Genomic DNA, 12,486 nt, shown 5'->3' on the forward strand with positions numbered 1-12,486 from the left:
GGGCCCCAGCAACTTGGAGACAAGATATTAATCCAAACCTGCTCATGCTGTTGCCAAACCCCTCTGAAATGATTGGGGTAATAAAACCCCCTAACACTGCATGTTTGGTGTTAGAAAGGAAGGCATCACTTTATTCCCAGTGCTCTGTGTGTGTGTCCAACAGAAATCATTTCACACAGACACCAATGCATCACTTTTTCACCTATTTATAAATTGTTAGCAAACAAAGAAATCAATGTTCATTGGTTCTAAATGACATAATTTTATTGAAGTAATTTTGAATTAATATTGAATTAATTTTTATCTTCTATTGGTTATGGACTTCTCCCTCTCTTTGCTAATTAGTCCATATTTTTAGTCTTTTGATCCTGGTTGGGACTTTCCATCACATCTACTAAGTCCTTGTTACTCATCTTCTTTATCCGCTGGTTTCTGCAAATGTCCTTGTGGTCCATAAATTCTGCATTCCAGATGTCCAACATCAACAATCCATCTTTCTATCCCAGGCTTTGTTCATCAAAGCATATCAAGGTTCACTTAACAAAACCTAGAGAATTAGTACTTTTCCCAAGCTGTGTTCTCACAGTGGTAGGTTAAATTCTGCTGAGTGCTGGCTGAAAGAGATTTAAGACCCAACACACAATTTGTCTTTAATTCAAGCAGTTCATTAAAGCCTAATTAAAACCATTATGATATTAGAAAAGTTATATCATTTCCTAAAATCTGAGCAGAGACCTGAGGGTGGCAGAGGGAAGGGGAGACTCAGGCCAAGGAGATATGGCTGGAATGTGATGGTTGTGAGGTCACTTCCACTGCAGCAGCCTGGGTGGCCCTCAGGAGACATTCTGGGCAGGGAGCATTGTGAGGTCATCCAGCACATCAGGGAACCCACACAACAGAAGTTCTATCTGGGAGAGGAGAAGGAGTGGGGCAGGTGGGAGAGCCCCTCGGGTTCTGATTCTGGGGGCAGCTCTGTCACACAGCCCCACCAACCCTGGCAGGCAGGAAGGCAGCCTGGGCTCGTGGCCACCCTGCTCTGCACTGGCCCTGAAACTGGGGAAAAACCTTTTCCTCATGCTCAGGTTTAACATTCCCTGTTTCCCCCAACACCCCTTGTCTTTCATCCTCTTCACATGGCAGCTCCAGCCAAACCTTCCCTCCCTCAAAAAACCAAGTCACCATATTTAATATTTATTTTGCAGATTCTCCTTGCTGTCACCTCCTGGCTGTGGCTTCATGGCCCCTGTCACAGCCAGCCCTGGCCCTGCACTGACCCAGCTCTGCTGCCCCACAGATGCTGCATCAGGAAGGGAAGGCCCATGGGGGAGGGAAATGCACAGGGACTCATCCTGGAAGGGACCTCGGGCGGGTTCTGGGCCAAACCAAAGCACAGTGAGTGGGGAAAGGGACACAAGGATGGGCTGTTTGTGTGCTCTGCCATGTCAGGAGAAGATGTGGAGCTGCAGAGTCACCCAGACAATGTGGATCCCTCAAGAGATGATCTCAGACAGTGGCTCCCAGGCCTCTGCCAGTCACTGGTTACTCTGGTTTGATGGTCACTGGTGGTTACACCCACCCACACCCACCAGTGTTCTGTGCACACACACCAGTCTCACCAGTGTCTGGGCCTCCAAAGAACACAAGACCTGATGATTTGTGGCTTCCACTCCAGTGGCAGGCACTTGGATCTCCCTCCATACCCAGAGCACAGAGATCTCTTGTCCCAGAAAGTTCCTGGCAATGGAGGGATTAGGAAAATGGAACAGCCGGTGGAGTCAGTTGCAGGGCATGGTCAGGGAAAGGTACTGACCAGTCACCTCTTTAAACATGTTCAGCTTCTTTCATCCATTTTTGCTCTGTTTTCTCATGCCTGTTCCTCCACAAATCTCTTTGGACATTTCCTGGACATCCCATGGCAAGTCTTGCACTGTCCCTAAATGTACTTTCTGTCTGCCCATCCTGAGTCTCAGTACCTGAGTGAGAAAACCCCCAACCTCAGCTGCAAGGCCATCCTGGGGGGCTGTCACTGATCACTTGGGGAGCCTTTCATGCAGAGATGTTGGAAATCTCTATTAGTTCCTTTGTAACTTTTGAGTTTTGAAAGGTTCCTCCAAAGTCATTGAAATTCATGTCCCTAAAAGGACTGTTTTTCCATTTTCATAAAGTGTTGGGGATTAGGTCACATTAAAATGCCAACATGGTGCATGTCGGTATTTGCAACCCTGTGGAGAAGGAGTTGGGGATATAGGAAAAAACAATAATAAACTGTTTGGGTTGGAAGAGAACTAAAATAGCCACTAGTCAAAGTGCACTTCAATTACTCAGGGACACCTTCCACAAGTTTAGGTTGTACAAAATTCCAAACCTTGGGCAGCTCCAGGGATGGGGTTTCCACTTACTCTGTAACCTGGCCCAGGTTCCTGCCACCCTCAGCACAAAATATTTCTTCCTGACATCCAATGGAAATCTCCCCTCATTCAGTTCCAGTTCCTGTGCCTTGTTCTGCCAATACAACCTTTGGCAAAAAGTGTCACTGTGTCTCTCCTGCACTAAGAGCACAACATTTTCATGGCTAAATACCAGAGATATCGTATGAAGGGGTTTGGAAGCCTCCAAGCCCTGGGCCCAGTGGTGTGGAGACTGAGGAAAGAACAGGAGAAGCCTGAGAGGCCTTGAAGGGAAACTGGGGAGGTCCAGACTGCACACAAGGAGAAAGGAATTTCTGCCCAAGGGCAGTGCTGTGGTGCAACACATCCCCCTGAAGGAGTCTGGATCAGCCTAAGGCTTTGTGTGCCAAGGCAGAGCAAGGGAGGAGGGAGAGATGTCAGTGCAGGAAGGGGCCAGCGAGGTGGGGCAGCCGGGGGATGCCGACAGCCTGCAGGGAAAGGGGCAGGGCATGGACACCATAGGACAGCCTGGGCTGGAGAGGAGACAGGGATGTGCAGAAGCTGAAAGGCCCCAAGAGAGCCAACTTGTGCAGGCCTTTGGCCATGGCTGCTGTGTGTGCCCCTGATGGCATGAGGAGACAAGTGAGCCTTGCAGCCCTGGGGCCTCATTGCCTCCTTGTCCCTGCTCAGCAGCCTGGGAGGTGCCGCCCCATCCTCCTGCCCTTGGCATTGCACATCCCACATCCCAGTACCTCAGGAAGACCCCCAAGGAATGAGGGAGGGAGAGGATCTCCCTTCCCAGAGGCTGGGGTTCACGGCTGTGACCTTTGGGTTAATGAAATGCTTCTTACTTTCCTCAGCATCAGAGTGACCTTTCTTTCCTAGTCCATATTTGTCATCATTGTCTCTTTGTTTTCTAACTGGAATCTGGGGACACTTTCTCAGTTATGTCCCTCAGAGGGACCCATTAATAACAAAAGAAACTTTAAAGTTTGATTCTGACTTTGATTTCTCATGAGCTTCCTGCACCTTTCCTCAGGGTCTGATGTTCAGGGACTCAGCACCAAACCCCCAGAGGGCCATTAAATGCCCTGGGCTGTTGCTGTGCTGCTGAGCTGGGCCGGGCTCCTGGCACACAGGGAGCTCCTGGCAAGCGGGCAGCGCTGCAGAGAGACAGCTCTGCCCAGGAGCAGCTCCTGTGCACAGCCCAGCAGGGCTCAGGGCACTGCCTGCACACACCGAGGGCAGAAAAGCAGGGCAGAGAGAGGTTACACACAGTCTGGGCTGTGAGGAAAGTTGAGAGGAAGATCCACAGAAGAGGAATCTTTCCAGGCTCTCACACGGTAAGTCTGCATGAAGGGCAATGTATGTGCAGTTTGTGGGAAGATCTCCCAACGCTGGCACATCCCACAGCCTGGGGGGTCTCTAATGTGGGATATCACAGTGTCTCTGGTGCTGAAGAGGAGGACGGGCTGCAAAGCAGGGACTCTCTGCTGCACCATCCCAGGGACATCCCAGCAGGGTTCCCTCCTCCCAGGGATGGCTGTAGGGTTTGAACCCTGGCTCTGCCACCCAGGCTGCCCCAAAATGTCCTGCAGAGCAGGGTCCTGCACCCCAGGGTGCTGTGCCAGGGCAGGAGCTCTGCCACCTGCCAGGGGCAGCTCTCAGCTGGTCTGGGGAGCTCCCTCTGTGCTGGGGGAGAGGCTGTGGGTGGAAAGAGCAAACCCTGGCAGGGCAGGTCACGGTAGGGCAGGGCAGGGCAGGGCAGGGCAGGGCAAGGCAGCTTTGTTCAGCTATCAAGTGAGAGTTTCATAGGTGAGGACTGCTTACAGAACCAGAGCACTCCAGGATATTTTCCAGGGGATACTTCAAGGAGAAGGTGAAACGAGGGATTTCTATCAAGCTCTCAAGCCAGATGCCTGGTGGTTTGTCATGCAGAGGGAACACTGAAGAGCTGCACAGGGGCTGAGAACTACCTGGCATTGTTGGTGTCTAGGAGGTGGCACAGCTGGCTCAGGGTGACACTGCCCTGAGTGCCCACCTGGTTCTGCCCTGTCTTCTCCCAGCTGGACCCTCAGTGTGCATTTACTTTTTCCTCAACTTGCTCATGTTCCTGGGGTTATTTCCTCCTTCTCTCAGTCAGACTCACTGGGGATGGGAGTTCAAGCTACAGAGTCAATCACTGATCCTGTGATCCCCCTCAGGCAGGTGGGTCCCTGGGAATGAGACATTCCAATTCTCCTCTGACCTGTGGGGCTGTCAGTAGTGAATTCTGTGTGACTGGAGAATGAGGTGTGTTTCCCAGAATCAAACCCCATTGTCAGGACACTTGGCTCTTCTCTGAGATGTCCTTCCAAGCTGGGAGCTGCCCTCAAGAATGCAAATCACCTTCATAGCACAATTGTGTTATCTGAAATCCCCAGTGCAGAGGGGCAGAGATGCTGTGCCCATCCCAGGAAATGCTGTTGAGTTGGTGAGATGAGCCATGTGTGTCCTTGAGACCTTGAGCCAGGCTGAGACACTGAGTGGTCTGTGATGGATCACTTTGCTCTCAAAACTGTCTGGTAGCATTTCAGACAAAAATGGGAGTGTGATCACTCTCTGTGTGAGGAAGGCCCAAGTCCATGGCAGCTGGAAGAAGGCACAGGGACAGAGCAGCTCCCCTCACTCTGCATTAAGCCACAGACATCGTCGTGTTTGGGAAGCCCTGCTGTGCTCTTTCTCAGGGCAGCACAAATGCTGAGGGGTTCTGACATCCAGGAAAACTCCACAGGGAAGATGAGGGGAGTCAGAAACAAAACACCCAAACCTCTGAAACTGCCTTCTGGAATCCTGAAATCTTCTCAAACTTGGAAGTGCAGATGCCCATGAGAACTTTTGCATTAGGAGCAGTTTCATCTGACACAGCTGAACACCAGGATGGGCCCTGCCCCCACCATGCCCATGACCCCACTGGAGCAGAGCAGGGCTGACCCTCACAGCCAGTGGGCAGAGGGGCTGCTCCTCATGGGAAATGTAGTGAGCACCAAGCAGGGCTCCAGCCATGGATATGAAGCAAATTTTCCTGAAAAAGAAAAGTGGGGAGTGTGAGCACAAGGCAAAGGGGTATTGGGAAATGGCTGTGACTCTTTCAGAAATATCTCATCTGATTTGTCACTGTTATTTCCTCCTTGGACAGTGCCCCACCTCCAGAAGCAGCAAATGCCCAACAGCAGCTCCATCAGCCAGTTCGTCCTCCTGCCATTGGCAGACACGCGGCAGCTGCAGCTCCTGCACTTGTGGCTCTTCCTGGGCATCTCCCTGGCTGCCCTCCTGGGCAACGGCCTCATCATCAGCGCCGTAGCCTGTGACCACCACCTGCACACCCCCATGCACTTCTTCCTGCTCAACCTGTCCCTCACAGACCTGGGCTGCATCTGCACCACTGTCCCCAAAGCCATGCACAACTCCCTCTGGGACACCACAACCATCTCCTACATGGCATGTGCTGCACAGGTCTTTTTTTATTTCTTCTTTATTTCAGCAGAGTTTTCCCTCCTCACCATCATGTGCTACGACCGCTACGTTGCCATCTGCAAACCCCTGCACTACGGGACCCTCCTGGGCAGCAGAGCTTGTGCCCACATGGCAGCAGCTGCCTGGGCCAGTGGCTTTCTCTACTCTCTGCTGCACACAGCCAATACATTTTCCCTGCCCCTGTGCCAGGGCAATGCCCTGGACCAGTTCTTCTGTGAAATCCCACAGATCCTCAAGCTCTCCTGCTCACACTCCTACCTCAGGGAACTTGGGCTTCTTGCTCTTAGTGCCTGTTTAGGTTTTGGTTGTTTCATTTTCATAGTTTTCTCCTATGTGCAGATCTTCAGGGCTGTGCTGAGGATCCCCTCTGAGCAGGGACAGCACAAAGCCTTTTCCACGTGCCTCCCTCACCTGGCCGTGGTCTCCCTGTCTGTCAGCACTGGCACATTTTCCTACCTGAAGCCTGACTCCATCTCCTCCCCATCCCTGGATCTGGCCCTGTCAGTTCTGTACTCGGTGGTGCCTCCAGTACTGAACCCCCTCATCTACAGCCTGAGGAACCAGGAGCTCAAGGATGCGCTGAGGAAAATGGTGACTGGGAGCTTTTCAGCAGCAAGAACCTGCCAGTTTTCTTCTGTACAGTGCCCATATTAAAACTCATGACAGGCTCAGTTTGCCATCCCGGATTTATCTTGGTGGTCAGTGGGTTCTTTATGTCATAATGTTGTGCTCAAGTAAATTATTTTATTCATCCTCTCATCTAAATCACTGTATTGTTTATTAATTTGACTCTAAATATTTAATTGAGCAACTGTGCTATCTTTTTATTTAATGAAAATAACACTTTTGCAGTTGCCTTGCGTACCTGGGATTTTTCCTTTGAGACTTTCAGGCACCTACTGTGCAGTTCCATGTGTGCAGAGAAGGGCAAAGAGTCCCAGCACAGCAGCACTGCCAGGGAGCACCAGCACTGGGCCTTTGCTGACCTGCTCTCTTTCCACTTGTACACTCTCCTGCAGAGCCCCTGGGCTGGACTAAGGCCTTGGTCCTCTGCCAGCTGGGACACAGACCTGCTGCATGTCCATCCTGGGCTCACAGGCAGGGACAGGCCATGGGCACTGCTGGGACACAGCTGGGCTCCACAACAGCAGCTCCATCAGGAAAGGGCTTCTCCTTAGCTCAAGACATGCAGTCTTAGAGCTTTTTGCAAAGTCATTCTCAAGAACATGCCAAGGGATAGACTCTATAGAGGCTCCTTGTTTGCTTGTTCTCCAGGGGCTCTAAACCTGCATGTGAACCAGCAAACAGAGCCCTGTAACTGCAGGGGCTACAGCAGGAACAGGGAAAATGATCTGGTGAGTGTTCTGTGTTACCCTCAGTGAACACACTACTGCTACCCATGACAACAATAGCAGCAATAAAAGCTGGAACTATAACAAATAAACCCTACAAGAAGCACATGAGGTGCACAACACCATTGCTCCATTGCTCACCATTCAGTGCCCAATGCCCAGCCCAGCCCAGACACAGATCAGCCCTTCCTGACCAACACCCCATTAACACCCTGAGCACAGCTCTGCTTTAAAGGGAACATCCCTTGGGCCAGTTGGGCTCAGCTGTCCTGGCCCTGCTCCCTCCCACCCCTGTGACCCTGAGGAGATCTTAGGAGGCCATGATTGCACAAACCTCTTACAGACTCCAAGTCATATCCAAAACCCAAAGCACCTTGAAAAACCTGCAGACCTTGAAGCTTTAAGGAGCCCCTCAAGGGCCAATCCTGACAAAGCCTCCCCAGGGACTCATCTCAGCAGACCCTTGGAGGCCACGACTGCAGGGAGGCAAAGGCTCTGGGCAGCAGCTCAGGTGCTGAGCAAAGCCTGGCTTGGCTGGAGGCAGCAGAAAGGCCCAGCCCTGACCCCCAGCCCGGGGAAGGCACATCCTGTCCCTCACACCTTGCTCAGGGCTCTGCTGGGGGCATTGGCTTGGGGGGTGATGCTGAGGGCAGGACAAGGGGTGAGAGTGCCCAGCATTCCTGGGGCTGTGCCAGGAGGCCACAAGGCCCCAGAGCCTCAGCACAGCAAGTCTGCTCACAGCCCTTGGTGGCACAGACGATGCTGTGCCCGAGAGGACAGTAACTTCGGATTTCTTGGACTTCTGGCCCAGTCTCTTGATGTCCCTCTGGGAAGGCAGAAACCACCTCCCAGAGGTGGGTGACAAACCAGTGCTGGGAATGGTCATTTGGAGGGGCTGGTCTGTGATGAGTGTCCAAAGATGTCTTTGGTCTCACCAGGCTCTAAAGTGCCTCACGGGCTCCTTGATTCCAGGACATTCTTCAGTGTGCACGGTTCCTTCTTGCTTGCAAAGGTTGTGCCATGTCATGGTGTCCCTTTGGTACCAGGAGGTTCTGTGGTGTGACAATGGCCCTTTGGTACCAGGAGGTTCTGTGGTGTCACAATGTCCCTTTGGTACCAGGAGGTTCTGTGGTGTCACAATGGCCCTTTGGTTCCAGGAGGTTCTGTGGTGTCACAATGTCCCTTTGGTACCAGGAGGTTCTGTGGTGTCACAATGTCCCCTTTGGTTCCAGGAGGTTCCACACCGTCCTTGCTGGAACACACCTGGTTGGATGTTGCCCCACCTGCAGAGCTGCCTCCAGCTCTGGGGTCCCAGCACAGCAAGGACATGGAGCTGTTGGAGCGAGTCCAGAGGAGACCACCAAGATGATCAGAGGGATGGAGCAGCTCTGCCATGAGGGAAGGCTGAGAGAGCTGAGATTGTTCAGCCTGGAAAACAGAAGGTCTTGGGGTGACCTAATTGTGGCCTTGCAGGACCTGAAGGGGCCAACAAGAAAGATGGAGAGAGACTGTTTACAAGGGCCTGGAGAGACAGGACAAGGGACAATGGCTTCACAGTGATAGAGGGAAGGGTAAGATGAAGTATTAGAAAGAAAATTTTTACTGGGAAAGAGGTGCCTCCATACTGCTGACCCCTGCCTGTTCAGAACAGACACATTGGTCACGTAATCAGACCAGTGGATGTTTAGGATTGAACGGAGGCAGCGCTGATGGAAGCGTTAGAGGAGCCGCAGGTGGTGGCGGTAGATGACCCAGGATTCACACCCATAGAAAAGAGCAGACAGTTGTCTTGGTTTGAGATAAGCAACTGCCAACCCCCCCAAGCACAGAGAGAAAAGCCTCGCTCCTAACACCAGGGAAAGGGAGGAAAAGAGACGGGAAAGGAAAAAAAAACCACTTCAGATGGCATTTATACTAAAACTACATATATTTTTCACAGAAAGAAAGAGACAATTAGAAGAGAGTACTAATACACACTCACACAAGTCTGCAACAACAAGTTCCCCACCTCAACTTCTTAACGAACACACAAATTCTACTGTCCTAACTACACATTACTTAAGAATATACTTATTCCCCCGGGAGACAAACACAAGCAGAAAGAAGAGACCCAGAACAACACATTTTACTTTCCTGAGATACCCTGTGAGCCAGTGGTGGGCCTGGTCCTTTCCATCCCCCCTGGGACAGCATCGTGCATCCTCCCAAGGGGAGGGCTGAGAAGCGACTGCCTTAACCACTCCCACACCGGTTCCTACTTCCCTGGAGATGATGTCATAATGTGGTTTGGAATACAAAATTACTGGCTAGAAGAGGTCAGCTGTTAGCTCAGCCCAGCTCAAGTCAGCTGACAGCTTCGGCCTAGTCCAAACTCCAGAGCCCAAATCTAGGCCCACCTCGGTGAAACCATAACATTCTCCACCCCTTATTCCATACCATATCATGTCACTCATATCTTAGGTTCTCGTGCTTAAACACTCCTCATTTTTCCAGGGCTGTTTTCCACCCCTCCATAATGTGGCTAAGAGTCCATTAGGATGGGGTAGATATTTCAGATGGGAACAAAGCAGTTCAACTCAGGTCATCTTATCTGATGGTTCATGTCTTTCAGTGGGGTTACCATCCTCTCCTCAGGAGTCTCTAGTTTCCCACTGGGGTTAGAATAGTGTTCCCAGTCAGATCCACCCCTTGCCCTCATCCACCTACAGGTGGTCTGAGGCATCATAGGCCCATCGAGCCAGGAACAACCCTCCCCCAGCCAGTGCAGGGTGTGATGTTCTTCATTGGCTCGGCTCTTGGGCACATCAGCACTCACACAACGGGTTTTCAAAGACTCAACTCAAACAGCAGTGTCCCACCACACATCAACAGCTTACACAGGCTTCTCTTCATGTCTTTCTCCTCGGTCACACAGAAGTACTGCAGTTCACCATGTGACCCATCCCCCTTAGCAGCATTCCTAACAGCTTTGGCAGCCTCGGAAGCAGCCCCAACAGCAGCACAAGCAAGCAGTAGAGGCAGAGGCAGCCCTGGCTCGCTCGCAGCCCTGGCTCGCTCGCAGCCCTGGCTCGGCTTGCAGCCTCTCACGGCTCACAGCCCCTCACGGTTCACGGCCTCTCACAGCTCGTGGCCTCTCACGGCTCACAGCCTCTCACAGCTCACGGCCTCTCACGGCTCACGGCCTCTCACAGCCTCTCACAGCTCACAGCCTCTCACGGCTCACGGCCTCTCACGGCTCACAGCCTCTCACGGCTCACAGCCTCTCACGGCTCACGGCCTCTCACAGCTCGTGGCCTCTCACGGCTCACAGCCTCTCACAGCTCACGGCCTCTCACGGCTCACGGCCTCTCACGGCCTCTCACGGCTCACAGCCTCTCACAGCTCACGGCCTCTCACGGCTCACAGCCTCTCACGGCTCGCGGCCTCTCACGGCTCACGGCCTCTCACGGCTCACGGCCTCTCACGGCTCGCAGCCTCTCACGGCTCACAGCCTCTCACGGCTCACAGCCTCTCACAGCTCGCAGCCTCTCACGGCTCACAGCCTCTCACGGCTCACAGCCTCCCCCGGCTCGCTCGCAGCCCTGGCGGCAGCCCCCCCAGCGACAGCTCTGGCTCCTGCGGGTCTCTCAGCACTGCGGGCGCTGGTTCCGGGCGCCACATCTGTAGGGTTCTCTGCAGGGGGTTCTGCAGCTCCTCTTTTCCCCGTTCACTGGGGTCTCACAATGGCAAACACGCTTCACAACTGTGGATAACCTTAAGAACAGTGTTCACGGTTAAATCCACCCCTCGACTTTATCCACCTACAGGGGGCCTGAGGCACCATGGGCCCATTGAGCCAGGAACAACTCCTCCCCATGCCAGTCCAGGTGAGATGCTCCTCATCAGCTCCTGGGCACATCAGCATTCACATGATGAGTCCTCAGGGATTCAACTCAACCAGCCGTGTCTTGCCACACACGAACAGCTACATGGGCCTCTCTTTTCTGCAGTGGCTGCAGTCACAGCAGGCACCAGTCGAGCTGTTTGAACTCACAAAGACAGTGAAACAGTGAAAACGAACACTTCAGATGGCATTTTTACTAAATCTACATATATTTTTCACAGAATGAAAGAGACAATTAGAAGAGAGTACAAATATACACTCACACAAGTCTGCAACAACAAGTTCCCCACCTCAACTTCATAACAAACACACAAATTCTACTGTCCTAACTACACATTACTTAAGAACATACTTATTCCCCAGGGAGACAAACTCAAGCAGAAAGGAGAGACCCAGAACAACACATTTTACTTTCCTGAGGTACTCTGAGCCAGTGGTGGGCCTGGTCCTCTCCATCCCCCCTGGGACAGCATCGTGCGTCCTCCCAAGAGGAGGGCTGAGAAGCGACTGCCTTAACCACTCCCACACTGGTTCCTACTTCCCTGGAGATGATGTCATAATGTGGTATGGAATACAAACTTACTGGCTAGAAGAGGTCAGCTGTTAGCTCAGCCCAGCTCAAGTCAGCTGACAGCTTCGGCCTAGTCCAGACTTCAGAGCCCAAATTTAGGCCCAACTCAGTGAACCCATAACAAAGTCCCTGGTCATTCCCTATCCCTGGCCATTCCCTGTCCCTGGATGATTCCCTATCCCTGGGCCATTCCCTATTCCCTTGCCATTCCCCGTTTTTGTCCATTCCCTATCCCTGTCCATTCCCTGTCCCTGTCCCTTCCCTATCCCTGACCAATCCCTATCCCTGGCCATTCCTTCTCCCTGGGCTATTCCCTATCCCTGGCTATTTCCTGTCCCTGGCCATGCCCTCTCCCTGAGCCATTCCCTGTCCCTGAGCCATTCCCTATCCCTGGCCATTCCCTATCCCTGCCCATTCCCTATCCCTGGCCATTCCCTGTCCCTGAGCCATTCCCTGTCCCTCGGCTCTGCAGGGTCGGGGGTGTCAGTGGGACCCGGGGGGTCCCTGCTCGACCCTGGCTCAGAACTGCGGCCCCGGCCCGGCCCGAGGGGCCCTGGGAGAGAACAACCCTGAGCCCCAGCTGGGCCAGAGCCACCCAGTTCCACCCAGTGGGGCCCAGGGCACTCCCAGCATGAGCCCAGTGACTCCCGGTCACCTCCAATGTGGCCCCACTCACCCCCATATGATCCCAGTCCCCTCCAGCATGACCACAGGTGACCTCAGCATGGTCTCACTTGCCCTCAGAATGCTCCCAGTCACTCCCAGTATGATGCCAGT

General features: G+C 52.8%; 2 protein-coding genes across 2 annotated transcripts in view; one reads left to right on the forward strand and one right to left on the reverse strand.

Annotated features, from left to right (window-relative positions):
• Positions 1 to 12,486, forward strand: part of LOC139673846 (class I histocompatibility antigen, F10 alpha chain-like) — a 327,584-nt gene that overhangs the window by 116,648 nt on the left and 198,450 nt on the right. The gene's annotated exons all lie outside the window — the stretch shown is intronic.
• The window catches only part of LOC139673812 (zinc finger protein 91-like), a 311,195-nt gene that overhangs the window by 12,126 nt on the left and 286,583 nt on the right, over positions 1 to 12,486 (reverse strand).

Source organism: Pithys albifrons, chromosome 7 (genome assembly GCF_047495875.1).
Source record: "Pithys albifrons albifrons isolate INPA30051 chromosome 7, PitAlb_v1, whole genome shotgun sequence".
In the NCBI taxonomy this organism is placed as follows: Eukaryota; Metazoa; Chordata; class Aves; order Passeriformes; family Thamnophilidae; genus Pithys; species Pithys albifrons.